The sequence below is a fragment of the Propithecus coquereli genome, unplaced genomic scaffold, assembly GCF_000956105.1.
Source record: "Propithecus coquereli isolate 6110/MARCELLA unplaced genomic scaffold, Pcoq_1.0 Scaffold145, whole genome shotgun sequence".
Taxonomy (NCBI): Eukaryota; Metazoa; Chordata; class Mammalia; order Primates; family Indriidae; genus Propithecus; species Propithecus coquereli.
In genome coordinates, this window is record NW_012138858.1 from 1,454,242 (window position 1) to 1,461,038 (window position 6,797).

General features: G+C 41.6%; 1 long non-coding RNA gene across 1 annotated transcript; it reads left to right on the top strand.

Annotated features, from left to right (window-relative positions):
- Positions 1 to 863: 863 nt before the first annotated feature.
- LOC105806739 lies at positions 864 to 5,733 on the top strand. Its single transcript, XR_001137287.1, has 3 exons — positions 864 to 949; positions 4,046 to 4,221; positions 5,007 to 5,733. It is a non-coding gene; the product is annotated as an uncharacterized LOC105806739 (long non-coding RNA).
- The last annotated feature ends 1,064 nt before the right edge of the window (positions 5,734 to 6,797 follow it).

Consider the following 6,797-nt stretch of genomic DNA (forward strand, 5'->3'; position numbering starts at 1 on the left):
CCCACGATGCTCCCCATCTCTGGGGCTCACATTCCCAGAATCACTTTGGTAATTTTTCTAGACCCCAGGGGCCAAGAGACTCGAGCTCAAGGGCAGTCCACCCCCTCCCATGGGAGCCTTTGTCCCCACCTGTCAAATGAAGCCACTCAGTGCCTGCCTCTCGGAGCTGCTGCGAGATCACCGTGGGCCCCCCCAGAGTGGTGAGCTGGGGTTCCTGTTATTCTTCACGCCCTCTCTAGGTTAAGTGGCCTCATATTTCACACGAGAAACCCAAGGCCCAGCGATAGCACGTGGTTGACCAGGTCACACACAGGGACTTACTGGGGGGTCTGGGAGCAGGGCCCTGTGCTCTTTCTGCTTGTAACATCACATCTGTCTTTCTTGCCAACTCTTAATTATTAACCCCAAGTCGGGTAAGTTATCTAATAATAGAAAATGATTGCCACCCTGTCTTAGTCTGTTTGCACTGCTATGAAGGGACACTGAGGCTGGGTATTTTATAAAGAAAAGAGGTTTCTAGGGCTCAAGGTTCTGCAGGCTATACGGGAGGCGTGACGCCAGCACTTGCACCTGGTGGGGCCTCAGGAAGCTTCCACTCGTGGAGGAAGGCAAGAGGGCAGCCGGTGTATCACATGGTGAGAGGGGAGCACGACAGAGGGGAGGAGGAGCCTGGCTCCTTTTAACAATTAGCTGTCCTGGGAACTAATAGAGGGAGGACTCACTCATGACCTGGAGGACGACACCAAGGTGCTCACGGGGTATCCGCCCCCTTACCCCGACACCTCCCACCAAGCCCTACCTCCGACACTGGGGGTCAAAGTTCAACACAAGATTGGAGGGGACAAATATTCTCCCTGCTGCTCTCTCCTCGTTGCCATCCTCCATACCACATGGAAGGATCTAGAGGGAACTTCTAAGGACTCAGACACCTTAAAGAATACAGAAACAGGTGCCACTCAATCCCTCTTTGGGGTCTTCTGCTTTCCTTGTGGTGTTTCCAGAGTCAGAGACAGGTTCCTCTCAGGCCCAAAACTCTGTTCTCTTTTGCATTGCATCACCGGACCGCTTTGGTTTTGGGGGTGCCAGAGATTCCTTTGTACTGAGAAAAAATGCTTGACCCTGTGTGTGTGTGACGCTGGCGAGTCACCCACCGGGGAGAGCTGCAGTTTTGGAGGTGGCCAGCCACGGTCCTTTACAGTAAGCGGCTCTCACTAAGGGGGCTGCTCATTCCTTTGTGTGCTTCAACAAGAAAGGCAGAGTTCAAACACTTAGGGAAACGTCTTTGTAGTGAAGTGCACTGTGAAAGCGTTATGTGGCCTGGTCCCATGACATCTCCCTCTTTTTGGGGACCTGAGATTCATTGTAAAAGTGAAATCCTTGAGTTTTAAAGATCTAGATGCTCTGCCTTCCAATTGTTCCTGCTTTTCACATATTTAAAGTATTAGGCCCTAAAACCTGCAAATACTTTGTTGGCCCTGCTTCTTAATGAGCTCTGCACTGAGCTCAGTGGTCTAACTGAAAAACAGACACTAAATTAAAAGCTACCTGGCTAAGTGAAATTGGTCTCCTTATAAAAACCTATGGTAAATTCCTACGATTTTGTGTTACCTTGGCACCCATTTTTAATCTTCCTCTAATTAACACACCCAAACTCCTTCTTAAAAAGGTTAAATTCTCTCTGCACTTTGAGATGTAAATTTGCTACCCTGTTTTCTCTAAAACTCAGTGAGTGCTTGGGCCATGTGGGTCTTTAAGATGTTCCATTCATAAAGGCACAATAACTTAAACCTAACTGCCCTTTTAAACTAGTGAGTTTTACCAGTCTCAGGTCTACAATTTTAAAAATCCAAACTCTAAAGTCTTTATTTGTGTCCATCTGTATTTTTGTGTATACATGTATACATGTCCGTGTTTATACATTGTCTAGGTGGTATCAAATTGACTTTCAAATATATGAGTACTCGTAAACGAATTAAATAAGCTCAAATGCTTTCCTAGTTCATGTGATTTTAGTGATCTTTGGTAAATAAAGATACTTTTAAAATTGTTGGTAAAATAAAAGAGAAACGTCTTCAGAATTTAATTTAGACATTTTTTCTTGGCCTACGGTTTAAACCGGTTTATACTGTCTCTGATAGATGTTTTAAGGTCTTAAAACTGTTGCTTCTGTGATATTTTTGATACTTGCTTAATTTGTCTGTGAATTTATATCTTTGGATTTGAGCCTTTAGATTCTGAGGTCTAGACAAGTGACCATAGTGAGGCCTGGGGACAGTACACAGGCCCTGTCCTCCCAGCCCAGCTGTGCCTCTTGGCTGTGCTGGGAGGGGTTAGATCCGCCAGGCGTTGGCTTCATAGCACTGTCCTGTGTCCTGTTGGCTTCACAGCACTGTCCTGTGTCCTGGGCTCTGACCTGGTACATAATTAAAATTGCTTCCTTCCTGGGTTTTTCACTAAAAATAAAGGTTACTAAGAGTTAACACTGTAATTAATATATGTAACTAAAATTGTTAGATATTAAAAAATTCTATATGGAAAATGCGTAAGAGAAGTAAATGTGTTTTTGGTAAGAAAGATTATAAAAAGGCATTAGAATGTGGTTTTTGTTAAAAAGGAAAGTAATTTTGCCTAGTTTAGAGGTTTTTAAAAGTTGTTTTAAATTAAAGAAATGAAAAAATAGGTAAAACTAATGGATACAGGAAGTTGGGAAAAGAAAGAAAATGAGAAAAATTGTAAGAAGTTATAAAATGTTTATGGAAATCTTATGTTGTGGTCAAAATTGAGATTGGAGAGATTTGTTTGTAAGATTTTATTAAAATTAGCTTTTGCATTAATAATTCACTAATACTAAGGTAGAATTTAGCTTTCACTTTTGAACAAGATTTTCATGTAGTATTAATAAGAGATAGTAAAATATTTTTGTTTACCTTTTGAGTAAATTGCAGAAAAAAAAAGAAGGCAAGTGGGAGAGACAGCTTTAGTTTCTCTTTATTAGGTCTCATGATTGTTTGGGAAACTGAGTCTCCTCTCTTTCAAAGAGTAAATGTTTTTGCTTTTAGAAGTCTTTGTATTATCACTTTGGCTAAATCAATGACTATTATTTTACAGCAACATGTGATCCTATTTTGGGCAAGTGTTTTAAACCTTTGATATTTGAAAAATGTTACAAAATCAAAATTTCAAATTCCAGATTTAGTCTTTCTGTCCTCAAACTAACTTTTTGGATATTAAGTTCCGTGGAATTCCAAGAGAGACATATCAGGCTTATTTGGTATGCTAAAACTATATGGAAAGCATTGTCAAATATTAAATGGTATTTAAATTTCTTTGGGTTATATTTGTATAAATGTGTTATTAATATATGTTCCAAAATTGTGCACAATTCCTGATATGTCTTAGTATATGTTATCAATGATAATTATATCTATTATATTAAATTGTTTTATGCCACAGAAATAACTAAATTTCTTTGTCAATGTTGTCTTTAACCATGACTATTCTAAGACTTTTGTCATTCACAATTATCATTTTATTTTGATTCTTCTTAAAAAGTGATTTATAATCAGGTATAGTCCAAAAATTTGCTTCTTTTTTAAGGAACGTTATGGAAAGGACTCTGACAAGTGCTGTTGAATACAGGTTTCTGGTAACTTTGGAGATCACACCCTTGGACGAGGTGAAAACTTCCAAGACTCTAATCAAAAGCTGATGGGTTCAAGAGTGTTGCTAATCCAGCATCAATCAGAACAAGAGTTAATTACATGGGACGGAACCGATAGAGGACTACAATAACTTTTTGTTTGAACCATTGCTGATTCTTTTTATGTTTTGTCTTCCAGAGTCAATAAAACTTTCTTTTTCTTTTGAGCTATTTATAGCTGACAACAATTGGGTCAAGTATACTTTTGTGAGCAAAATTGGAAGCATTTATCTTTTTCTCTACCTGACTCTTCCAGAATCTGGAAACTATTTGTGTGCATTGCTAATTTATGGCAGTATAGTTATTTGTATACGTTCAATAAGAATATCTTTTCTGTTGTAACAGGACACAATTGGAGACACTGGTCCTTTACCGAGGCTTTGGCTGGAATGAAATATTTTCAGATATGACCAGAATGCCTTCAGGAATTGAGGTGGACCTCACAGAGCTGATAAAAAGCCCCTCGAAAAGACTGGACTGGTACCATGTCTAAGTGATTATTACAGGGCTTCTGACTTGTAGTAAGTAAAGAATGTCACTTTCTGACAGGGTCAAGAAACTCAAGTTATTTGGGGACCTCCAGAAAAGAAGAATTTATATAATTCATACAGGTCTGGTGTCAAATCTTTGGCTTGGCTTCATAGCTTTGAGGCTTTTAAAAGTCTAACCTGAGATTCTTAATAAAAAGTTCCAGCAAAGTGAATTAAAAAAGAGTCTATAGGGCAATCACTATTCCTGCTGCACTTCATGCAAATAATCAGGCCAAGCATAATAAGACTAAAACTTATTTTTCAGACAAATTGGTCCCACTTTGTCATTAGTAGAAATGGGGGACTGGAGAGAGAGAAAATTATATTTCAAAAGAAAACTAGAGTACGTCTGTTATTAGCTTCTAGCCTCACCCATTGTTTTTGAGTTTTTGTTGTTGGCTCACAATTTGGACTGACTTCTGAACACTTTTCTGGATATAAGTCTCCGACCTAATGTTTTCAATTTTTTTCTTCCCTATTTCTGATTTGGAATCGCTAGAAATGAAAACTGTGCTTTGCTTAATACCCTCTAAACTGAAGCTAGACAACTTAAGTGAACTTTGGGAGAAATCACAGCAACTTACATACAAACAGCCTTCGTGCCTACCAATGTATAAATTACCCAGAAAGTTCACTCAAACACCTGATCAAACTCCAATCCAGAAACATCTGTAAGATTGGCGCTGAATCTGAGGATGTTTCAGGGACTTTAAAAAAAAAAGCTAGTCTATGGACTGCTCTAGACATTACCCTTAGTTTTTCTTCTGTTTCCACAGAAATGCCTCTTATTAAAGATCTGTCTTCCTGCATCATATACAGAGGCCTAGCCCATCTGCAAGGCCACCTCCCGGAACGGGACACGGCTGCCTAACGGAACTGATCTATTCCCAGGAGTAAGAGACTGACTGCAGAAGATATGGGACAATATGTTTAAATTTGCTCTTTTCTGCTTATCCCAGTTTGTTTTCTCCCCACTCTTTTGCTTATGTCTGATGACCTCTAACCCAATCTCTCCAAAGCTGTCAACTTGGCTTTTAATGTGTGAAAACGAGAGGACTGAAGGAAATTAAAATAATTTACCTCAAAATATATTTCTTTGACATAGTTTGAGATGGCCGCTAGAGAGCCAGCAGCAGCAGCCCTGCAAGGCTGTCTTTGTGGGGAGATTTGCATCTGCAGAAAATCTGCGCGGACGCAGCCAGGCCCTGCCTTGTCTGGGTCTAGGAAAGAGTAACTGAGAGTGGAAAACTTTAAAGGTATGAAAGGAATACTTACCGTTTACCCTCTCTGAGGGCTGCTACTGTGAGGTTCGTCTGTGTAACAAGACCACCTTTGCTAGCCAGGCCTCATCTTCCCTACTCTCATAGCCGAGTTTGCCCCCATCCAAGTGCCCCATTCTTTCTGTAGCCTCAAGATGCTGTGTGCACTTCTGCACCCCATTGGGGCTGGGTGTCACTCTGTGAGGTTTCCCATGTACACGTTAATACATTTTATATGACTTTTCTCCAATTAATCTGCTTTTTGTCGGTTGATTTTTCAGTGAACCTTCAGAAGGAGAAGTTTTCCCTTGGCCTCAACATTTGCATTCATTAACTCATGTAATCCTGACAATAACTTTGTTAGGCAGGTACTATTATTATCCCATTTCCTATGACAGAACCGAGATACAAAGAGGTTCAGTAATTTGCCCAAGGTCTCAAGGCTAGTAACTAACAGAGCCAGAATTTAAAGCCAAGCCACCCGATCACTACGTACGTGTTGACACACATCGCTGCACGGGGAAAACAGGCAAAACCCAACGGCCCGGGGGGTGGGGGATGGTATGAGGGGCAGCCGAGGCTCTGGCGTGCTCACTGCAGACACTCCATTGTATTGTCATAAGCCTCACCTGAGACCTGGTACTTGTCCCAGGGGGCCAGGAAAAGACAAAGCAGGTTAGGCACAGAGGCTCTGGCCTGGTCCTGGCCAGGGTCTTCAGTCCCGAGCTGCAGCTCAGCCTCTCCCCTCCCAGGTTCCTGCTGCAGTTGTCTTCCTCTGTGTTCTGGCCATTGTCCTCACTGCACAGGCCACTTTCCTGTTCCTTCTGCACACTGTGCATGTGGGAGCACAGCCTGTTGGCTGTCCCAGGTGGTCTGGCCCCACACAGGGCTCAGCTTTCCTTTTTGGAACCCTCCTACCTTCTTCAAGGTAGGCAGTCACAGCCAACTTCTCAGCCCTTTCCCTGGGGAAGCTGGTTTTTTACAGGTTAAGACCTTCCAAAGCATCTCCCAGTGGACCAGAAGTGACCGCATCGCATTTGCTGTCTCTTTTTAATGCTGAGTCACTTAGCTAGGGGACCAAAGAGATAGACACAGAACTAATAATTGCAACAACGCACCCTAGCAGGTGTCTAGCAGGGTGGCATGCCTCTCGAGAGGGGACAAAGCCTGGGAACATTCCTGTCTCTGTAACTGGCTCCATGAACCCCTATGTGATTTTTATAATCCTCTCCCTTAACTAACTACATGACCCTTTGGGTTGTTTCCCAGAAATGATGAATATGAATTCCTGGACTCAAGTGATCTTCT